At 41.5% G+C, this 23,329-nt stretch overlaps 1 long non-coding RNA gene across 3 annotated transcripts in view; it reads left to right on the top strand.

Moving 5' to 3' along the window:
* The window catches only part of LOC143156571 (uncharacterized), a 58,022-nt gene extending 54,956 nt beyond the window's left edge, over nucleotides 1-3,066 (top strand). For all 3 annotated transcript variants that reach the window (XR_012994650.1, XR_012994652.1, XR_012994651.1), the window contains one exon: nucleotides 1,077-3,066. This is a non-coding gene — a long non-coding RNA (uncharacterized LOC143156571). The remainder of the gene's footprint in view (nucleotides 1-1,076) is intronic.
* The last annotated feature ends 20,263 nt before the right edge of the window (nucleotides 3,067-23,329 follow it).

Below are 23,329 nucleotides of genomic sequence, written 5' to 3' on the forward strand. Positions count from 1 at the left end.
ATACAGAACCAGAATCAATACAGTAGGATACAGTATAGGGAGATGTATGGAAGCCAACTCTGCAGTCAGCTATTTAGCAGTGGAGGCTTTTTAAGCATGTGAACAGTATTGTTCTTACTACTTATATTTGCTGTGTTAGTAGCTGGGGTCCAGAGAAGTCTTTAGCTCTTCATGCATAGTTGTGATACAAAAATATTAGTAATGAAATCATCCTACCTCCCCAACTGATAGTTGAAATAGATGAGCTGGATAAAAGGGTGGAAGGTCCAACACAAAGAGAAGTAAGACGCTCAGTGAACAGTAAATCTCTGTTATTTTATTGCTCTTAAAGAATCATTGTTATAGCTATGTTCCATCTGTAATGATAGAGTAGATCAGGAGTTTTCCAAAATCCAGTAGTCCGGGCTGAAAGGCGTGGTCTGCAAAAGTTTTATTTAATGCCTTCTAGTTAGCCTCAATGCCACCAAGCATGCTCCGGACAAGACTCCAGGACTCTGATTCTTACAAAACAGATGTGTTCTATTAGCTAAATAAGTAGAAAAGCATGAAAAAAACCTGTGAAAAGTAACTGTGCTGTGGAAAAGAAACTAAATTGGAGCCACATGTGCACAAACAAGAAACCCACCCACATAAAATGGGTCAAAAAAATTTAAATGCACATTGTCATACTGTATAACTGATAATGTATATTGTTTCAAGCTATATTAATTTTATGTCGTAACTAGTAACTCATTATATCTAGATTAGAGAGTACTCCTTTATAAAGAGATTATTTGTACTTAATGTGCACTGATTAATCATGTAGCTGTACCTATTTTTAGAAGAATTAGATGTCTCAAGTTAATTATGTGGCATAAAAAGAAAATACAAACTTGTGATTTGCTGTAGGAGAGAAGGGGGTTTTATATTAAACTAGACTTGTTTTGAAGATTTACTTTACAGAGATTACAGATTACGCTAGTCATGACTGGTTTTGGCTGAATCGTGAATGATAATAACTACTCTATATGAGATTTGACATGTAGTATCTGATAGAATTACTGCATATTACTTTGCATTCTGCATTTGTTCTATAGGTTGTGAGCAGCTCACCAAGAGGAGGAATTCGGGTACTTGCATGCTATTATTTCTTTCATTTGTCCAACCAGAGCATCACAACAGAAAGCAGAAGTGGACAGAGCCTGTATCACCATGGCTATCACCATGAAGAGGGAAAGCAGACTTCCTGAAAACTTGTACTGATTTGTCCCTAGATTACAGTGCTTTGATTCCTTACAAACAAGGAAGGATGTGGAGCTGTTTTGCCCCCTGCTGCATTGACTGTTTTCAACCAGTTGAATGTATGACTGAGCCGTCACTGGCTTCCTTCTGAAATCTTGGATGCTTGTTCTTGTCACATAGGCAGTCGTTCTTCTGTTCCCTATAAATCCTCGCTCTAGACCACCTCTTCTTCCAGTAACACTGCAAATATCCTTCTTCCCATCTTTTATCATGTATGAATTGCAATACAGTCTTAAAAAAATCTACAGGTCAGTTCTAATAATTCTTGTTACTGCTGTTTGGCTGTTTTTATAGGCAACAATGAAACCAGGATGGAAAAAAGACTGAACACTCTTTCTCTGGAAAAAGGGTGTTTCTGGAAAAATGAAGTTTAATGACAGAGATATAGTAACATCTTCTCCAGAAAGTAGTAATATCATCTACACATAAGCATCTAATATTTTAATTTAATAATTGTACCTTAGCACTCGGTGACCACAATGTAACACTTGGCAATTACAGTTCAAGTACACTTTTGTTGTGGTTTATACCAGTGACTACTGTATATTAATCTAGCCAGAGAGTTAATTATATGAGCTAGAATATTTCAAAGTAAATTTGGTGTGTTTTATCATCCTCAACTTAGAAAAAGTGAGTAGGAAAATATGAACCCAGACAGTAAGTTAGTCTCCAGCTCATGTAACTAACCTGAGATTTGACTAATAAATGGTAATTACTTACCGTAAATTCTATGGCAGGGTTTTTGCACTATGATGGTGAATTTAGAACGTCACCGCAAACACTGTACTGTCATGTAAGCAGTGATTACAACATGTAGGTTGCTAGGTTTGAGCACATAACTTTTTTTTAAAGATACAGGATAATTAATTGTGTAGATCAGCATATGTTTCTTGCAGGTTTTTGTTATAGAAAACAGCTACTGTTAGGTTTCAAAACATGAGAGCAAACTTTGTGGTTTCAGTCTGTGGTGGTCTACCTTTTTCAAGGAAGGTGAGGCGTCTTCTAGAGTTATCACCTGCCCACATTGCTGAATAATATAAATTAACCAGCTTTTCTTTGTCTTCTTTCATGGATTGGTCAGAATTTGTTCACAGAGCATCCCCCAGATTCTGCAAACCACCAACTGAAAGTAGAGCACAGGACTGGAAATCAGTAGTATTGACTCACAGTCCTAATCTAGTGTCTGCGATACCATTTAATCTGTTTGCCTTACAATTCTTGATATTTTTTTCTATGTATCTATAATGCTGCTTCCTTTCTTCCATGCAGGGGACTTTATTAGATCAGATCTGTAAAGCATTTGAATGTAAAAAATGTTCTTTAAACCCTTAGGATTGTACCATGGCTGCTATTTGCACTAATCCCTGCTCTCTGCTGTGTGACAAATGCCATTAAACAAACAAAAAAAAAGACTACTTTTCCTTCTTAAGGAAGTTAAATGTACTGTTATCTGTGATACCAAGCAACTTAAATATATTAAATGATGGCAGTGCTTTGAAGGTGTTCATCTACTGAGGAGGAAGGTACTGATTTCGTTAAAGTCTCTCTGAGGTATGTGGTAGATTAACATCAGGCATCTGGGAGCATTTGCAGCTGTGGAATATGTAGTCTGTCTGGTGGCACAGTGAGGAAAAAATTATTTGCAGGGACAGTTGTCTTCCAACATTGCTTACAGGTTGACCTGTGTACGCTGAGCATTGCTGTGGTCTCTGAGGACACAGAGAAATTACTCCTGTTTTATTATTAAAATTAGGCTATTAACATTTCTGTACAACTTATAAAAGGTATTTTTTGTTCCTTATACAACTGGTTCTCATGGTTTGTATTAAAATAAAACACTACTATTAAAAGCTAGCAGGTAGCTTTAATAATGTGCATCAAACCATGTAAATATGAATGGATACTTTAGGGTATGAGCTCTAAATCAATTCATCAGAGATTCCTAATAATGAAGCAATTAATTTGAGATGGGAGAAGATATCGCTTGTCTTCCAGAGCTGACAAGTTGCATTTCAGTTCACTCTCCCCTCACTTCCTCCTTCCCTCCTCTTGGCACAGCTGAGTTTTTACTCACAGCCATGGGTGTCAGACTTGCCATCTGTCAGAGTCCTAGCACTGCCTGAAGAGACATTACACAAACACGCGTATCTAAGCAGTTTAACTAGAACAGGCTCTATGCCATGCACTGTTAAAACTGTATTCAAACCTGTTTGCATCTTATGTCGTGCTTTTCCAAAGTAACAGTGACTTTGGGAAGGGAAAAAACCCAAACAAACCAACCAACAAACCCAACCCCCAGTAAGTAGTGCAGTTGGAACATGTATCACAGCTCAGTAAAGGCAACAAGAGTATGGAGGAGAATTTGATGATGTAATTTAGGTGGTAATGAGATCATTGTTATTTCAAAGCTTATAGCACGATAACATAAATCCAGAGACTAAATCCTACAAATAAGATGTGATAACTGAGCACAAAATGAAGGTGTGAAGAATTAATGCTAATCTTCTGGGCAAATACAACTGCCACGTGGAGCTGTGCATTACGTGAAGCTGCTATGCTGAAACAACTTGTTGTATCTGTGGTATAGTAATGAGTTCAAGTACTCCCCAGCTGGGCTGGAAGAAGGCTTGCACATGACCTGAGCCAACCTTTTCTGTATCAGAACTGAGAGTGGCTTTGGCAGGTGAGCTGACTGTAATTGGCTGCGCTCAGCACCTTAGCAGATGGGCTCAGCGTGCATTAGGATCAGACTATTTTGTCTCTATGCAGCAAAACACCACTGAAAGCCACTGGAGGTTTTGCTTGAGTAAGGTTTCCAAATTGGCCACTGGGTCTGTTTTCACTCCTAAGAAATATGTCATTCTCCCATGTATGTTTTTTTTTGGACATCTTCTTAGCCTAGCTAGTATTTTGTGTGCTGAATTGGAAATACCCTGAGAGTGAAATGTGGTATGTGTTGGATTAGACAGGTTCACCTCTGCATTTGTACGTGTTTAAGAATGATGCAGAATGATTAAGATGATGCTAGGTGATGCGGCAGTGGGGGTTTATTTTTCACATAAAGGGTTAATGATAATATGCTCCCTAAGGAGTTTATTTTCTAGGGAAGTCTGTTTTTAATTCTATCACCTCACAGGCCTGGTCCAGCCTTCATAGTGGTCGTTATGGAAAGATAGAGGTTGTACTTGGGCAATATTTTGGTAATTTTAGTTCATGTACTCTTAACAAGTGTGTTTCTGTGTAGTAACAGAACCTTACAGTTATTTGCAGGATTATTATGTTGTTTAAAACTAGGAAGGAGATGGCTCCAAATAGTACATTTCCAGAAGCAATATATTTTGTAGTGAGTAATGTATAAGGCATTAAGATTCGAAGTCTCTGAATCCCTGTTTTCATTTGGGAATCCATTATTACTTCCCCACCAAACAGTATACTGGGGTGTTCTTCTTTTTGTCTGCCTGAACTAAAGCTATGAACAAAAGGTAATTGAAAGTGCATTGCCAGGTAGCCCTTGAATGTTCCCAGGTCAAGAGATACAGCCTGTCTCTAGCTACGAGTAGAATAAAAAGGAACATTTGCAGTGATGTTTGGTAAAACGAGGAAGGAAATGTCCAACAATTTACTTAATTAGTAATAACAGTGAGTGAAATACGTGCCAATAAGAATCAGACTGTAATCTGTATTTATACAAATCCACAGTGTGTGAGTACAGCACAAGACATTTCCTGGCTAGCTTTGCTAAATGCCAGCATGAATAGCAGGGACTCCGCTCTCATAATGCCCAATATGCTGGTCAGATTTCCCGTTGCAGGTGAGGAAGAGGCGAGGCTTTGGCTCTTGTCCTTTTCTGCTGGCTCAGTTCCAGGGCAGCAGGCTCTGTACCAGTGCTAATCTGGGCTGGATTACTGGTTGCAGAAAAATCATCTTCCAGAAGCATCAGACCTACTGTAGTGGCTGGATCTCTGAAGTTGGTTTCACTCCCAGCGCTTTCTCGGAGACTGTTTTCTCTACATGCTGTCTTTTGAGGGCAGAATTGGTTTTTAGCCTTTGAGCTAGCTTTTTAATACAGAAGTTGATTAAATGCTAGGTTGTAGATGATAAATAACTAAATAACCAAATTATATCAGATTAAGTAAATTGTTGGATGTTGTGAGAACTCGCTCTTGCCTCGTGTAGGAACTTTGACCTTCGACACAGAGCTTAGTACTTGAAAGAGTTCTTTATCAGAATACGTAAATATTTATGTTCAGCTTTTCTGCAAGGTAGCACTGTCTGCGTGCATTTATTCCATGACTACCTTGCATTGAGGACCTAACTTTCCCTTCCATGAATTTTTCCCAATGGGTTTACAATTATTTGTGTTCAGAGGGTTTGTTTTAGCCTGTTACCCAAGAAAGGGGTCTTACCACACAGCTGTAAAAGAGCAGTGAGTGCCTTTGCACCCATTAATTTTTCTCCCTGAAGATGACTTTAGACATTGAACTGAACTGTCTCTGTTCTTTTCCATTGGCTTAACTGTTTTTTAAAACATTTTATTTTATTTTATATTTATTGTATGTTATTTTATTTTACTTGGCTATTAGCTTAACTAGAGGTGTGGGAATAAGGCTGGGTTCTTTCCACCTCCTGCCTTGTGCCTAGTTTCTCAGTTCCTCTCTCATGTGGAGTTAACACTTTGCTATTACCCTCAGAGGCTGTAAGAGTGAGATGCATTAGTGCGTTAGGGTCATGCAGCTACCTAGGTAAGTGTTAGATAAATCACAGTATGCCTTCACAAAGTCCTCTTATGGCTTATTTGAATCCTGGAAGTGCCGTGGAGGTAGAGAGAGAAGACAGTTTTCAGGAGATAAAACTTTTTTGACTTTTGAAGAGATTAAGGTGAAACCGATGAAGCAGAAGAATGTCAGTGGATCTAAAATTCTTAACATGGCAGTTTTCAGAACTAAAATATGACAAAGGCTTCTTTAGACCCAGGAAGAAACTTTATTTCTTTGGAAACATTGGATCAGTTCCAGCTACTGTTGCTGGCTCTCTTTATGTACAGAGATGACTTTTTGGTATTTTAAACATAAGATGCCAATACAATTTTTCTTCAACAATTTGATCTTCAGTAGAGAGATATTTCTGTGGAAGCATACTTCCTTGCTCAGAAACTAATAAAACCTTAAAAAACCTCACAGCCCTCAAACCTCAGAACTTTTGAGGATTTTCATGTTTATACAGATCTAATCATAGTTGATTGCTGTTATTTTTACAATATACCAGTTCCCAGCCTGGTATGTGTTGGAGAGACTTCCCCTTTTCCCAGTGTCCTGATCCTTACCAAAGAAATTTAAAAATGAATTTCAACTTTGGGGGGGGAGGGGGGGAGAAAGCTCACTTGGACACATTCCACAACGGTGTTCAAATACCACTTTAGTGAAGAGAGAACCTTCTTCTGTGCAAATTTGAGTGTAGAGCAGAATTCTCATATACATCCCAGATGAAATTTCAGACCCCCAGGCTACACAGCATTCCAAAGCCTTGCAGTCACTGCCAGACCTTGAGAAATGGTTGAGGAGCTACTAATAACAATTGTAGCCTGGCAGGCAGAAGCAGCGAGAGTGCCTCATGTTGGATGGGTAAAAAGGGATCTAAACTGAGTAGGCTGCTTATGTCTCTCACCAAAGGGAAAGCAAAAGCAACAATATGCAATGTGGGTTCCCTTGAGATAGGTGTGAGAACATTGATGTTCAATATCTTTATTAATGATTTGGAGAGAGAATCAGATAATAAAAGTAACAACATTTCTTGCCAATGTACAGCCATCCCTAGGACGTGGAAAAACGGGCGAAGTAAGGAAGAGATTTTAGAAGTATTAACTGAATCTGTGTGTAAACTGCAAATAAATTTTATGTTCACTTCCTTCTGCCTGCTTTCCTAGTTCTTCTGTCTAATGCAACGCACTTCAAAATCATCCTAAATCAGAGCTTTCTGGTTGAGAGCCCTAATGAAGTCGACACATTAGGACTGATAGCAGGACAAAAAAAAAAAAGTAAGCTATCTGCAGATAGAGCTGGGAGTGTTACCTCAGTGTGGCAGGTTAACATTGCCCTGTGAATGACAATGGATTCAACCTGAAGCTGGGAAATGCTGTAGTCTCTCTTGTGACTGGGAAACCAAGAAGTAAAAACTGCATTGGTGATACAAAACAGGGCAGTATAACAGCTTTTACTGATGGCAGAAAACTCATTCTCACACCCAGGAGGTGTCTGGGACCTGACAGCATCTGTGTCAGGTCATGTATCTCACAGTTCTGTATGTTTCCTTTTTCTTTATTGTGGTGTTGCTCAGTGCTTTGAAAAATTCCAGCTATCTATTTCTTGAAGAAAACTAAAGGACCTATATAGTAAAGGTTAATAAAATCATAAAGGTCATAGAGAGGTAAAATAGCTTCCCACAGAAAGGATAGGGAGTGTCAGATGATGCAGGTGTAACGTTCATAACAAACCAACGGTAGGGGTTCTTTGACTTACACATAGCTTGTAAGTAACCTCTACAACCCCTTGCTTATTGTGGATATTTAGGATTTATGAAAAACAAATAGATAATTTCCCTAAAAGAAGGAATCTACAAGAATTCTTCCTGTGCCGACAAACACAGTGCTTCTGGCTCAAGGTTTCACTGAGCTGCAAATTGGAAAGTATTCATAGGAAACAGCAATGCCTGCTTGCTTTCTTTGTTCCCAAACTCTTTCCTAGGCATCTTTGACTGACCGTTGCTAGAGACTGAGCACAGATCTAGACAGATCTTTGGCTGGGTTTTGTATGGCTGCTCTTTGACAGCTGTATTGCATCTGCTATGCTCGGACTCACTGAGCTGTTGGCCATAGGGTTTGGCTATGTCTACGTCAGCATGTAATTCCGCACAGTAGGACAGGATCAGTAGACTGAAGCTGAGGCCCCTACATCTATGTTATACACTACTCGGGGTTTTTGTTTGGACTAGGTTTAATCTCGTCTTCTGGACTGAACGTCCTCATCACGTATGCGATCATGATGTATTTGTTTCAGTATTAGGGAATAGATAGTGGCTTGTGTACTGCTGAAGCAGAGCTTCCAGTTTGATTTCCTGCAGAGGTAATCTAATTCGTGCTCACCCAATCCATCCAGTGTGCTGAACCAATGCACAGTAAGTGGGGACAGCAGGGGATTTGTTTCAAATTTACACTGATACTCTGAACCAAAATATTAATACAGCTTAGTTCAGCTTTGTCTTGGTTTCTTGCAGACAGATTTTTCCTTCCATTTGTATAGCAGTGATGTTGGCAATGGCTGCTAGTTCTGAGTGACTCTTTTCTGGTATATGGGGCTGGTCTGATGCCCCAGCCAAACAAGTCCAGTAATTAGTTAATTAGTGTTATTAATGTGCATGTTTAATAGGTGTGTCTGCAGAAATAAGGGAATTAGCTAAGTTGAATATTCTTATAGAGCAGGTTTGTATCAAACGTGCTGAAGTCCATCCTTTTGCTTGGCTACACAGAAGAAGAGATTTCAGTATGACAAAACTCCTAACTGAAGAGTCAAGAACAAATTCAACAGCATGACAACATGAACATTTTCTGCTTGTATTTGTGAATTACATCTCTGTGACATAACAGAGATAGCAGCCTGATAACAGTGGTACAGGCACCGCAGAGCAGATCTGCGGAAGCTCGTTTACATTTAGATGGAACAGTGCTGCTGTCCCGAGGCAGATGGTGTAAGGCACTGACAGAGGCAGGACCTTCGTGGAGGCACTGGAGTGTAGGAAAAAAGTGTGAGGCCATGAACGCTGGGGAGACAAGGACCAGAGCAAATTTCCTTTGGCTTCTGTGCAGGTGGAGGAGGTTGGGATTTCCTTCTGGCATTGCAGAGCAGACTGGTTTGGGAATTGGACTGACAGTCAGTGGTTGTGGCACTGGGAGGAAGAATGTGGATGCCGCTGCTTTGAGGGGAAGAGCTGGTCAGTTGTGTCTTGCCTTTGCCAGCGGCTCCTGGTGATTTTTTGCCCGCGCTGAGACTGCAGTACTAAACTAGTCGATGGTATCTCATCACGCTGCAGGTTATCGGTGTCATGCTTATGTGGCTGAAAGGACTGAAGGGGCAAAAATCTTGCTTGTGACTTCTGTTCTTTGGTCTTTCCCAGCTCTTTTTGTCCTTTTGAAGTAAGGTTCTGAGGAGATTTAATTATGGAAATAATCAAGTGCAGACATACTGAGTTTTTTAAAACCTGGAGAGCAACGCCTGGTATAATTAACTGGATATAATGGGAATAGTCTGGGAGTAATGTATTTTGTATTCTTTCTACACAAAATCGCATAGCTGAAGCAGATGGCTAATAATTTTCATCTTCATCAAAAAAAAAAAGTCATGGCATTTGTTGGCCCTCCATAAATGAGAGAATAGACACCATGGGGTTCAAGCCAGAACTAAGAATACTTAGTTCAATTTGAAAAAACAGTGTAATGTATGTGATTAAATGTCAGCCATTCTGATAGAGATGAAAATTCCATATTCAGAAGGGGTTTTCCTTTATTTTTAAAAAATTTTTTTTATAATGAAGTTGTGTTTCATTCTGAATTTTGAGAGAATCACAGCTGATTTGAGAGGCGTATTTAAGGACTTCTGTGTGAGACATCATTACTTTTTGAAATCTTTGGCAGTATATTATCATCTATTGTATGTCATTTTAGATTGTTTGGGTACAAAAAATGTGAATTCGGACTTTTGGTGGTTGTTTTCAGGCTTTTTTTCATAATATAAAAGAGTGCTAGTGTTTAAGCCGGGAGGCCGCTAAACACCACATAGCCCTTCGCTCACTGCCCCCTCCGCCCACTGGGATGGGGGAGAGAATCGGGGAAAAAAAAAAAAGTAAAATTTGTGGATTGAGATAAAGACAGTTTAATAGGACAGAAAAGGAAGGGAAAATAATAATAATAATAATAATAATAATAATGATAACAAAGTAGACAAAGCAAGTGTTGTGCAATGCAATTGCTCACCACCCACCCACCGATGCCCAGCCAGTTCCCGAGCAGCAGTCACTGCCCCACAGCCAACTCCCCCCAGTTTATACACTGAGCATGACATCACATGATACGGAATTTCCCTTGGGCCAGTTTGGGTCAGCTGTCCTGGCTGTGCCCCCTCCCAGCTCCTTGTGCACCTCCAGCCTTCTCAGTCGGTAGAGCATGGGAAGCTGAAAAGTCCTTGACTAGTGTGAGCACTGCTTAGCAACAACTAAAACACCGGTGTGTTATCAACATTGTTCTCACCCTAAATCCAAAGCACAGAACTGTACCAGCTACTAGGAAGAGAATTAACTCTATCCCAGCCAAAACCAGGACAGCTAGACTTAACAGAGGGCTAACCACGTGAGATGATAAATCTCACAAAACACTTCACTGCCAAAATGAATGAAAACCTTCAACACCCAATGAAGTCAGTGAAAGCTGAGAGTTTCCTCTGAAGATTTGTCTGGTAAATTTTGGGTTAGAGCTTTCTCTGCAAAATACATCCTACTCTGAGTCTGTGCTACAGCCTTTTTTACTGGTTGGTCAAAGACCTAGATTTGACCTTACATTTAATTAAGCAAGGAATGTAGATCTTAACCCATGATTTACAGCGGGTTTATGTTCAGTTTAAGGGGAATAAAACGTTCTCCAGTTGTAGGGTCTTCAGTTGGATGATGTGAGTAAGAGTCTTCAGGTACAAAACATATTTATTTGTATGTAGTAAATCCTCCTATCATTCATTCAACTGCACAGATAGAATTTGCAGCAACATCCAGGAAGTAGTCCTAGAATAACTTTGTGGGTTTTTTTAAATGCAAAAATGACACATATCGCTGGCTAAGTCTAAATAATACTTTGTTCCTAAAAGCTTTTCCACATTAGACTATTACACTCTAATGATTATAGCTGTACTTTACATACAAATACTGTCATAATTTGGTGGTGAAAGAATAAGTCATGCATACATAAGTTTGAGCGGATTCTAGCTTTTGAAAAACAACCATTTACAAGCTTATTACCTCATTTGATGCAAAAATGAGTCATCTTTTGCAGTAATGCTCCTTTGAATGAGGTAAGATAGCACCCATACAGTGTATTGGACAAATCCATATGTAAATACTGGGGGTTTGCTGTGCGCTTTTGTATGGATTGTAACCATATGGTAGTCTCTTCCTTTTACAATACGTGATAATCAGCCAAACATTTCATGCATAATAACATGGTGTGTCTGTGTAATGGAGCAGAATGAAATACTTTTGTTTAAATGGGTAATTTTGCCTTGTTACTGAAATTCACAGTCACACGTTTTGGGATCCACGTATTTGTGGATGTTTGAGCATGACAGAAACTTTTGGGGTAGGTAGTGTTCTGCTAGGAATGAAATTCCTTTCCGTCAGCATTTAAATTATAAAAGAAAGGAAAACATAATGGAAAGGCAGTAGTCCTTGTTAAAGCTGCAACTGCCCTTTCATTAAAAAATGGATTTTAAATATTTTATGCTAGTAAATTTTGTGTTTCTTTGTTAAAAATGGCATATTTAATCTGAGCGTGAGGAAAATTTTGAGCTAAATACCAAGGAAAACTTGAGAAATTATTGCTAGAACAGGGCTATTAGGAAAAGGGGAGGCAAATGCTTTTTAAAAATTTAGAAATGTCTTTTTGCCCCACTCTTTTTTTTTTGTCAGAAAAGTGATTGGATTGGACATGCTGCTGTCTGTTTTACTGAAGAGATGAAGTTAAGAAATACGGGAAGGGAATCCATGTGGCTGAACTAGCGATGTTGAAATGGCTCTGAAGTATATTAAAACTTTCACACATTCACATTTCCAAACAAATAGTGGACATCACCTGTCCCATCCCAATATAGCCTGTCAAGAGGCATGACAGCTGGCATAAAATGAGAGTTCCTTTTAAGTAAATGGGGGAAAAGTGCTGATGCTTTTGCTCCCCTTGATTGTAGAACATGGGACACAGTGGGCTGCGTGAAGTAGAAAAAAGGGCTTTGTCTGAAGAGAGATGTAGTAAAGGAGGCAGGAGTGAAGCTGCTGCAGATGTTTCACTTTTAGTGATCTAGGAAAGGAGGAGTAAGATGATAATAGGGGGGGGAACAGTAAGGAAAGAATGAAAAGAGGAGAAAGAAATGGAGTATGTAAAAGATGCAAAGGGAGAGTAGTAAAGGTACGCAAATACAAAAAGAAGACGTTAACCCCAAGAAGTCACCTCTGGTTTATGAGAGCCGTGTTGGTGGAAGCTGAGAGAGTATGTGCAGGAATATGTATCACTGTGTGCTCTATACTTGCCTTCCTATGCTTTTCTTGCAGTTTTTGGTCCTAGCTGTTGCTGGGATGGGGCATGGGACTAGATGGCTTTGTGTGATGACCCAGGAAGGGCATTCTTGTATTCTTGTGATATTTTGCAAGAGTAGTGAGGAAACAAAAGCCGGGGGGGGGGGGGGGGGGGGAAGAGGCAGCCTTATGATGAGCAAAATGCATCCTTATAGTTCGATTTCACGTTTGCTGCCTGAGGATGTGATTTGGAAACTGGCCAAAGAAATAGGAATGCCAGAGTCTGAGTTTAACTCTGGTCTAGCCTCAGGCAAATTATATCATCTTGCTACATGAATGATAAATACAGAACAAAAATACAGGCTAGCCTCACCCAAGATACTGAGGGGATGCTTATGTCAGTGGTCATGTGAAGTGTATGTTGCATGCTGTGTAAAAAATATTAATGTGATTCCTTTATTTTTAACTGAACTCCTGATAAAACTGTGACGTGCTGGTGGAAAGGCTTCTGGGAGTCTGCTGCTAAGCTCTGCCTGCCACCAAAGTGAAAGCGAGGTACCGTTGCGTCAAGTGGAGTTCAGCTGCCTCTGTGTACTGTCAATCGTACCTTCATGAAATGGAGTTTTTTCTTGGCCTCCGTTAAAAATATTTCTGGAGTTCATTTCTCTTTGTTCATTAAAGGTAAGGAATTAAAAATTAAAAATTTCCTTGGGAGGAGATGCTTCTATTCTTCCACTGTCTTTTACACATATCTTTATGTGCAGGCATAAGTTCTTGCATCTGTAAGAAATATAAGTTATTTGATGTATACAACATTTATATGTACACATTACATATATTTAAAATAAATAAAGTTAGTAATAAATGTTATGTACATGTATACACACACGCAAATAAATATTTGTATTTATTTATAGAAGATGGTAATTTTTTCCAACCTGTATCACTACTAGGTTACTGCTCTGGGTAGTGCTGCACTTGGGGAGGAACAGCCCCAAACACCAGTATATGCTGGGGCTGAGTGGCTGGAAAACAGCTTTGCAGAAAAGGACCTTGGGGTCCTGCTGGACACCAACTTGGATGTGAGCCAGCAACGTGCCCTTGCAGGGCGAATTGTATCCTGGGCTGCATGAGCAGGAGTGTTGCCAGCAAGTCAAGGGAGGTGATCCTTCCCCTCTGCTCAGCACTGGTGAGGCCACATCTGGAATGCTGGGTCCAGTTCTGGGCTCCCCCAGACATACTGGAGAGAGTCCAGTGGAGGGCCATGAGCTGAGAGAGTTGGGGTTGTTCAGCCTAGAGAAGAGAAGGCTTCAGGGAGACCTTATTTGCAGCCTTTCAGTACTTAAAGGGGGCTTATAAGAAAGATGGCAGCAAACTTTTTAGCAGGGCCTGTTGCGACAGGACAAGGGGGAATGGCTTTAAAGTAAAGGGGTGTAGATTTAGACTAGATCTAAGGAAGAAATTTTTTACGCTGAGGGTGGTGAAGCACTGGCACAGGTTGCCCAGAGAGGTGGTGGATGCCCCATCCCTGGAAACGTTCCAGGTCAGGCTGGACGGGGCTCTGAGCAACCTGATCTAGTTGAAGGTGCCCCTGCCCACGGCAGGGGGGTTGGACTAGGTGACCTTTAAAGGTTCCTTCCAACGCAAACTATCCTATGATTCTATGATTAAGGGACTGGAGCATCTCACATATGAGGAAAGGCTGAGAGGGCTGGGACTGTTCAGCCTGGAGAAGAGAAGGCTCAGGAGGAATTTTATTAATAAATACCTGAAGGGAGGATGCGAAGAGGATGGAGCCAGGCTCTTTTCAGTGGTGCCCAGTGACAGGACCAGAGGCAATGGGCACAAACTGAAACACAGGAGGTTCCCTCTGAACAACAGGAAACACTTTTTCACTGTGAGGGTGACTGAGCACTGGCAGAGGTTGCCCAGGGAGGTTGTGGAGTCTCCATCCTTGGAGACATTTAAAAACTGTCTGGACACAGGCCTGGGCAACCGGCTCATTGTCAGTCTGTACAGACATAGTGGAGCATGTTTAATTAATGAAAAAGAAGAGCCTGTGAATGAGAATAAGTCAGCTGTGATTATTTGGAACAGTGCTCACATTTCTTCTGATCCAAAGGAAGATACACACGCACTCATGCTTTCTCTCATTACTGTGGTACATCAGAATGTAAAGGAAATAACTTACAGTAGTTTACTGCAATAAAGATAAAAACTGATTTTTATAAGGCTAAAGTGGCAATTTGCCACAGTGGAAAAGAAACAATGAAATTTTCTGTAAGCTTAATTCAAGGAGCTGAAAAGAATGCAGGTCATAAAATCAAATTTATTTTTGAACAGGTATAAAAATTCTATAGGTGATTTTACATTTAAGGAGAATGAACCAGCCTGAAGACTCCTCATTAACTTTCAAGGGCCATTTGGCAGATTATGGAACTCATCCACTAAAACATTTATTTTTCTTGTCTTATAGACACACATGCTTATCTCTGAACAACAAGATCCACTACAGGAGGAAAAAGCTGCTGCTTTTGCATAGAGGCCAGGAGGAAAAGTGGCAGAGAAATAAGACGGGGGAGTGATAAGGCTGAGGGTAGAGAGGAATATATAGAGTAAACTGAAAAACAAACAAACAAAATTTCCCATGCTACAATGAACAAGAAAAATGGAAAACTACTGGAGGCTTACACTTTTATCCAGGAAAAACCATGAAGATACAATTCCAAACTGACAGCCTAGCTTTAAAAATATGCATCATTTGTTTTACTGAAAAACTTGTGATGATATTTAGCTTTTTTTGTGTGTGTGTGTAACTATGGAAAAGTTGAGAGTGGTTTGTGTCCCCCGTCTGTCTCTCTCCCCCCCCAGGGCTTCAGCATCCTTTCATCATGGAAAGGGAAAACCTGTGAGTTTGTGGTTTACTAAAGCTGACATTGTAACAATCGGAAGACTTCTCAGTGGAAAGCAATGGATGCAATCCTTTTGGGTTTTGAAAATATCAATGAAACAAAGTTGAGAATCTGACATGAAAAGTGAAACCTATATAGTAACAAAGCAAAATCATTTATACTTCAGAAGTTATTACAGACTTAAGGTTTTTTTTGTGCTAAGAAACTCAAAGCGCTTTATATGTCAACAAAAAGTTGAGAGAACAAAAGGGTGTAGAAAAGGATTGGTTTTTTTTTAATTTTTGAATATGCAACACCTTTTATTACTTGGAAACGAATGATCCATACTTTATATTTTACTCAATGAAAAGCTATACAGTGGGTTAGTCTCTCCTGCATTCTTTCTGATGCCCCTAATTTCACCAACTCCTTGTGCTGGAGAGTACACTTTAGTTTCAACAACGCATTGAGAAACTGGAAGAAAATATAAGGCAGTGTAGGACCAACTCTCTAAGATGTTATGAAAATATACTGTGTATTCGCAGAGGATAGGTATACACCATATGTCTTCTCCGATTTTGTGTTAGGACCTGTTCAAGAAGTATTGTTTCTATTTATTTTCCTTATTTTCCATCATCACCCATGCATGCCAGTCTACAGCTTGAGAATAGAATCTGTAGAACAATCAACAGAAATGGAAATTGGTCGTCTTGTGAATTTATTTTTGTTGCAATTTATTTGCGTTGTAGGCATGGAAAGTGGAAACCAATCAGTCAGTCTCCAAGCCACAGTGAGTGCTTTCCAGTACCTACATTTGGCTTCAAGTTTTCCTCCATAGATTCTGTTTTCTGAGGTCCATTGATCTAGGGTGTCCCAGCCTTTCTTAGTGAAGGAATTAAAAAAGCACAAGCAGCCTTCCACACTGTCTGAATTCATTTCCCTTCCCATTGCTGCCAAAGGTTGCTGGTGTGGCAGTGGCCGCTGTAAGGCCTTGCAGAGAACAGCAGGCAAACAAGTTTGATCACCTGAAAAGGCATTTTATTTTTCATTTTGTTTGTCCCGCAAAGCTGCATAGGAAAGCTTCTGTCTGGAGAGAAGAAGGTATGCGAGCAGCAAAAGAGGTTTTCTATTTGCAGTGGGCTCTGATTTAAAGATAGGATAGAAAGAAATAGACTTGCATTCTTGATTGCATGCATTCTGTGACTACACATATATTTTTATTAGAAGCAAGTGTAGTTCAATCTATACCGGGATGTATGTGGTTTCAGTCAGAAGCCATCTTGTAACATCTGTTGCTGCTCAACAGAGGGTCAATGCTGGTGTCAGAGAAAGCCCCTCCTGAGCTGGTATGTTCTGTCACCTGCTTATCCCTCCCTAAGCCTCTGTAGCCCTGTTCTTTTCCTGTTCACTATCTCCTTTTCCCAGTGTCACTGCTCTGCCAGTTCTAGTCTCTTACACATGCGTCTCCGTTTGCCTTCTTGCCCCCCCTGCCCTCCTCCCTGCTGGGGCAGGTTGTTTCCCCATGTGTTAAAGGAGATCAGTAGAGGAGGGGTGGCAGCAGCACTGATTAATCATTTCCCTGGTCCTTTGCCTGTCTCTAAAACAACTCATGGTCTTAAGTTGCAGGGCAAAATTGCTGGCCTTAGCCATAGGGTGAGCTACTTGTTATGTGTTCTTTGGAGAAGGCAGCTTCCAAACCCTAAAAACGACGTCTTCAGGAAAGAAGCCTGCACTCGGTATATGCAAAATACAGTTTTTCTGTGGTTTATTATGTGGAGGCAGACAGCTGTCATTAGATGGCACATGCTTAGCATAAGGTGGATGCTGTCTTTCACAAACTTCTAATCTTTGTCCCACAGATAGACAATTAGAGTTTTGAAATAAAATGACTGTTGGAATTTTTATATTTAAGTAATTGGATTTTTAAAAGAAGCTGTTTTTTTCCTGATGGTTCTCCCAAACATTCAAACTACAGCAAATACTGCCAGTGGAGTTGCACTGAAGTGAAAATAGGATCTTGGAATGAGACAGGTTTAATAGGTTTAAGTAAATACAGATGTAGTCTCTGATATTTTTTGGTATGGGTACCCTGCTCTTCCTCTTCAGGAACAGGAAGAAACAGATTATTTGGTCTTGTAACCCATCCCATAATAAGGATGCCATTTGTATGGGGAAAATGGAGGAGAGGTAATTTAAGCCTTGTCTGTAACCCAGTGTGCTGGGCAGAGGAGTCCTAGGGAAGTAATCTACAAAGTAGAAACTAAAGACCTATTGTGCAAGGTCTTAGCAAGGAGGTACCATTCTGTGTAACTGTCTCTCTTCAGGCTGTCTTCTGGAGTCATGCCACCTGCCTGTTAACCATTGGAAAAGTCTTAAAAATTAAATGACTTGCCCTATGCCATTAATCAGGTACAGTCATGTCCTGTTTTTGGAAGGGAACTCAAAAACTTTTGTCTTCCATGCTCATGCTTTCACAGAGAAATAAAGAGGGGGGATTTTCCTTGGTAGCTCTGAAGAAACTGTTTGAAGACAAAGGTAAACTCAATGCTTTATGATTTAGTCCAATTATATCAAATACTCAGAGTAGTTACAAAAAAAAAGTTGTCTAAAAACCATCTGTTGAATGTGTTAGAAGTGGAAGTTCTAACTTTTTTTGTTAAGACCCACTGCATCTTTTTTTAGAAAGTGTGATGAGATATGACTGAATGAAACTAGTATGCATCTCATTTAAGTAAAAAGTAATTCAACTGATTAATTTTTAGGGACTTGGAAGATTTATTCAAAATACTGACATCAAAACTTGTATGATTCAGAATTCTGTGCCTTTAAAACTCCCTTCAAATATTTCATGTGCTTTGTACTCTCAGAGAGTAAGATTTGCATGATGAATGCAGAGTGTGCATTAGAATTGCAGGAACGTCCCAACATCTCATTTCTGTTTGAGGAAACCATGGTTAATTCAAGTGTGTTCCATCACTGTTCTAGCAGGCACCAATTCAATGGCAATAAACAATTACAGTACTTACCAAGGACTAGGCAACGGTTTAGCTTTATTCTTTTATTTTTATAAATCATTGCTTTTGATTCCCTCAGGAGTTTCAAAGTTATGCAAAGAATAACATTCTCCTTCTTTTCATGTTTTTCCCCCAACCCTCTTATAAATTTTGTATTTGTACTATTTCAAAAACTTGTTGATTCTGAATGTTTTGGGCTACTTTAGTAACAGCAAATGAGCCCAACCCAGTCTGTATAAGTCTTGTAAGCCTAGATGATCCTTTTAACAAGTGCTTTTGTGACTCTGCATTTATTCAATGTTGTGACCGGCAGTCCCATTATACTACCTTAGATTTCCTGACCCAGTTGATCCTGTATTCATTTAAAACTAGGTTGATGGGTTTTAGAAAAGAAGTAGTACTTTAAATTAAAGGATGTGCATTTTTATTGCTGTTGGAAATGGATGTGTTGACATTTCCATGAACAATTTCTTTCTCGTAGAAGGCTAGGTTTTTTTCTTTAAGAAAATAGGAATCAAAATGTATGATTTATGTCATTATTTAGTAACTGTTTTATAGAATTTTATTCTTGTGAGCTTCACTCACCATGTTTCATACTGTATTGCCTTGTATAATAAGTTAAGTCCCAGTCCCAAACCTCTTGAACTTTGTTTCTTACATTTCTTCTTAAATGAGTACTGGACTAGGCCTCTGACATGTACAGCTCCAGATGTGCATTTGCATAGTCCTACATAAAGCAATTTAGGACACTACTCACCATAATCCGAGCTTTTTAAGAAAGGAGCATGGCCTTCTTTCAGTTTGACAGACTGCACAAGGGACAGATGACAGGAATAAAGAAGCATGGTGTGTGGGGGCGTTTCTGGTTTTGGTAATTGTATAGGCCAAACTCTGCCTGCATTTGCTTGTGCATTGCAAGTGTGTTCCTTCTTATTGTGTATGTTAAGGAGAGCAGAGAAATACTTTAGATCAACTGCTTTTTTCCTGGTGGTACAGCTGCTGAGTGCAGACATTGCAATGCATCATTTGGGGAGGTTTACACGGCACTGGGCCTGCTGGCGACAGATGGAGTTCAGTCGTCTCACAGGGGAAAAAGGATTCTCGCTCATGAATTGGCGGGGCTCAATGAGAGGGCTTTAAACTAGGTTCGAAGGGGGAAGGGGATAAAACCAGGCTCACTAGAGATGAGCCTAGGGGTAGCATGCCAATGCTGGGGGCGAAATCAGTAGCCCAGCTCAAGTGCATCTACACCAATGCACACAGCATGGGCGGCAAGCAGGAGGAGCTGGAAGCCATTGTGCAGCGGGAGAGATACGACTTAGTCGCCATCACAGAAACATGGTGGGGTGACTCTCACGATTGGAGTGCTGCAATGGATGGCTATAAACTCTTCAGAAGGGACAGGCGAGGAAGGAGAGGCGGTGGGGTGGCTCTGTATGTTAGGGAGTGTTTCAAATGTCTAGAGCTCAATGATTATGATGATGGTACGGTCGAGTGTTTATGGGTAAGGATGAGGGGGAAGGCCAACAAGGCAGATATCCTGCTGGGAGTCTGTTATAGACCACCCAACCAGGATGAAGAGGCAGATGAAGCATTCTAACAAGCGGCTGGCAGAAGTCTCTCAATCGCTAGCCCTTGTTCTCGTGGGGGACGTCAACTTCCTGGATGTCTGCTGGAAATACAACACGGCAGAGAGGAAGCAGTCTAGGAGGTTCCTGGAGTGTGTGGAAGGCAACTTCCTGACACAGCTGGTAAGTGAGCCTACCAGGGGAGGTGCCTCGCTCGACCTGCTGTTTCCAAACAGAGAAGAACTGGTGGGAGATGTGGTGGTCGGAGGCCGTCTTGGGCTTAGCGACCATGAAATGATAGAATTCTTGATTCTTGGTGAGTAAGGACAAAAAAACTGGCTGGACGGCCGGGCCCAGAGAGTTGTGGTGAACGGAGTTACATCCAGTTGGCGGCCGGTCACGAGCGGTGTTCCCCAGGGCTCAGTACTGGGGCCAGTCTTGTTCAATATCTTTATCGATGATCTGGACGAGGGGATCGAGTACACCCTCAGAAAGTTTGCAGACGACACCAAGTTGGGCGGGAGTGTTGACCTGCTCGAGGGTAGGAAGGCTCTGCAGAGGGACCTGGACAGGCTGGATCGATGGGCCGAGGCCAACTGTATGAGATTCAACATGGCCAAGTGCCGGGTCCTGCACTTCGGCCACACCAACCCCATGCAGCGCTACAGGCTTGGGGAAGAGTGGCTGGAAAGCTGCCTGTCGGAAAAGGACCGGGGGGTGTTGGTTGACAGCCGGCTGAACATGAGCCGGCAGTGTGCCCAGGTGGCCAAGAAGGCCAATGGCATCCTGGCCTGTATCAGAAATAGTGTGGCCAGCAGGAGTAGGGAAGTGATCGTGCCCCTGTACTCGGCACTGGTGAGGCCGCACCTCGAATACTGTGTTCAGTTTTGGGCCCCTCACTACAAGAAGGACGTTGAGGTGCTGGAGTGTGTCCAGAGAAGGGCAAGGAGGCTGGTGAAGGGTCTGGAGAACAAGTTTTCTGAGGAGTGGCTGAGGGAACTGGGGTTGTTTAGCCTGGAGAAAAGGAGGCTGAGGGGAGACCTCATCGCTCTCTACAACTACCTGAAAGGAGGTTGTAGCGAGGTGGGTGTCGGTCTCTTCTCCCAAGTAACTAGTGACAGGACGAGAGGAAATGGCCTCAAGTTGCGGCAGGGGAGGTTTAGATTGGATGTAAGGAAAAATTTATTTACTGAAAGAGTGGTTAAACATTGGCACAGGCTGCCCAGGGAAGTGGTTGAGTCCCTATCCCTGGAGGTATTTAAAAGACGAGTAGATGAGGCGCTTAGGGACATGGTTTAGTGGGCCTGGTGGTGTTGGGTTGATGCTTGGACTCGATGATCTTAGAGGTCTTTTCCAACCTTAATGATTCTATGATTCTATGTGCATAGAGCAGAGCAGTCAAGTGGGTCAAGGTGGGCTCAGCATGAGTTGCTAGATACTGTCCTCCTGTCTGCTGCTACCTGCCGTCTGTCTCTACCTCGCTGCTTATTCTGCCTCTTGATGCTATTAGTAACGGTTTGTAGTCATGGCTCGATGGTTTCTGATGAGATTGCATTGAGAAGATGGCATACATTTTGGACTGTAGGACACCAGGAGAGGAACAGGAAAGCTTTAAAAAAGTAGGTTGTTAAATTAAAACCTATACACTCTTTATGATTTTAGGTAGAAATTTAGACACACACAAAAAGATCCATCAGTTCCATATATCATAGAATCATAGAATAGTTTGGGATGGAAGGGACCTTTAAAGGTCACCTAGTCCAACCCCCCTGCCGTGGGCAGGGGCACCTTCAACTAGATCAGGTTGCTCAGAGCCCCGTCCGACCTGACCTTGAATGTCTCCAGGGATGGGGCATCCACCACCTCTCTGGGCAACCTGTGCCAGTGCTTCACCACCCTCAGTGTAAAAAAATTCTTCCTTCTATCTAGTCTAAATCTACCCCCCTTTAGTTTAAAGCCATTCCCCCTTGTGCTGTCACAACAGGCGCTGCTAAAAAGTTTGCCCCATCTTTCTTATAAGCCCCCTTTAAGTACTGAAAGGCTGCAATAAGGTCTCCCCGAAGCCTTCTCTTCTCCAGGCTCAACAACCCCAACTCTCTCAGCCTTTCTTCACAGGAGAGGTGTTCCATCCCTCTGATCATTTTCGTGGCCCTCTTCTGGACCTGCTCCAACAGGTCCGTGTCTTTCTTATGCTGAGGATTCCAGAGCTGGACACAGTACTCCAGGTGGGGTCTCCCCAGAGCAGAGTAGAGGGGCAGAATCACCTCCCTCGACCTGCTGGCCACGCTTCTTTGGATGCAGCCCAGGATATGATTGGCCTTCTGGGCTGGGGGTGCACATTGCTGGCTCATGTCCAGCTTTTCATCCACCAGTCCCCCCAAGTCCTTCTTGGCAGGGCTGCTCTCAATCCCTTCATCCCCCAGCCTGTGTTGATACCGGGGGTTGTCCCGACCCAGGTGCAGGACCTTGCACTTGGCCTTGTTGAACCTCATGAGGTTCACATGGGTCCACTTCTCGAGCTTGTCCAGGTCCCTCTGGATGGCATCCGTCCCTCAGGTGTGTCGACTGCACCACTCAGCTGGGTGTCACCTGCAAACTTGCTGGGGGTGCACTCGATCCCACTGTCTAGGTCACTGATGAAGATATTGAAGAGTACCGGTCCCAATATGGACCCCTGAGGGACACCACTTGTCACTGATCTCCACCTGGACATTGAGCCGTTGACCACTACCCTCTGGATGCGACCATCTAACCAATTCCTCATCCACCTGAGGATGTCCACCCATCAAACCCATACCTCTCCAGTTTAGAGAGAAGGATGTTGTGGGGGACCGTGTCAAAGCCTTACAGAGGTCCAGATAGACGACATGTATATGATAAGAAGAATGAAGAAGACCGTCTACTATAATATTTGAGGAGAAGGATTGTATGTGTGCAATAAACATTTGCTCAGTGTGAAAATATACTCCTATATAAAGGTATGTATAGCTTGGTTTTTTTTTTCAAACTTCTCAGATGCTGGTATTTGTTTCTTTTTAGCTTGGGACATCCAATTCATGTGCGATAAAGTAAGTATGTGTATGAGGCTATTCATGCTTATTAGATATTTCCAAGATTACAGTACTGTAAAAATACCTAAAACATTTGCTATGGAGTTTTGTCTTAAATTTGTGTGCAGTGTCTTTATTCAAAGGAAGAAGGGTGGCTGGGTGGGTCATTTTTTCATTGGCATACTGACCTTTCAACTGCAAACTGT

Source organism: Aptenodytes patagonicus, chromosome 2 (genome assembly GCF_965638725.1).
Source record: "Aptenodytes patagonicus chromosome 2, bAptPat1.pri.cur, whole genome shotgun sequence".
NCBI classification, from domain to species: Eukaryota; Metazoa; Chordata; class Aves; order Sphenisciformes; family Spheniscidae; genus Aptenodytes; species Aptenodytes patagonicus.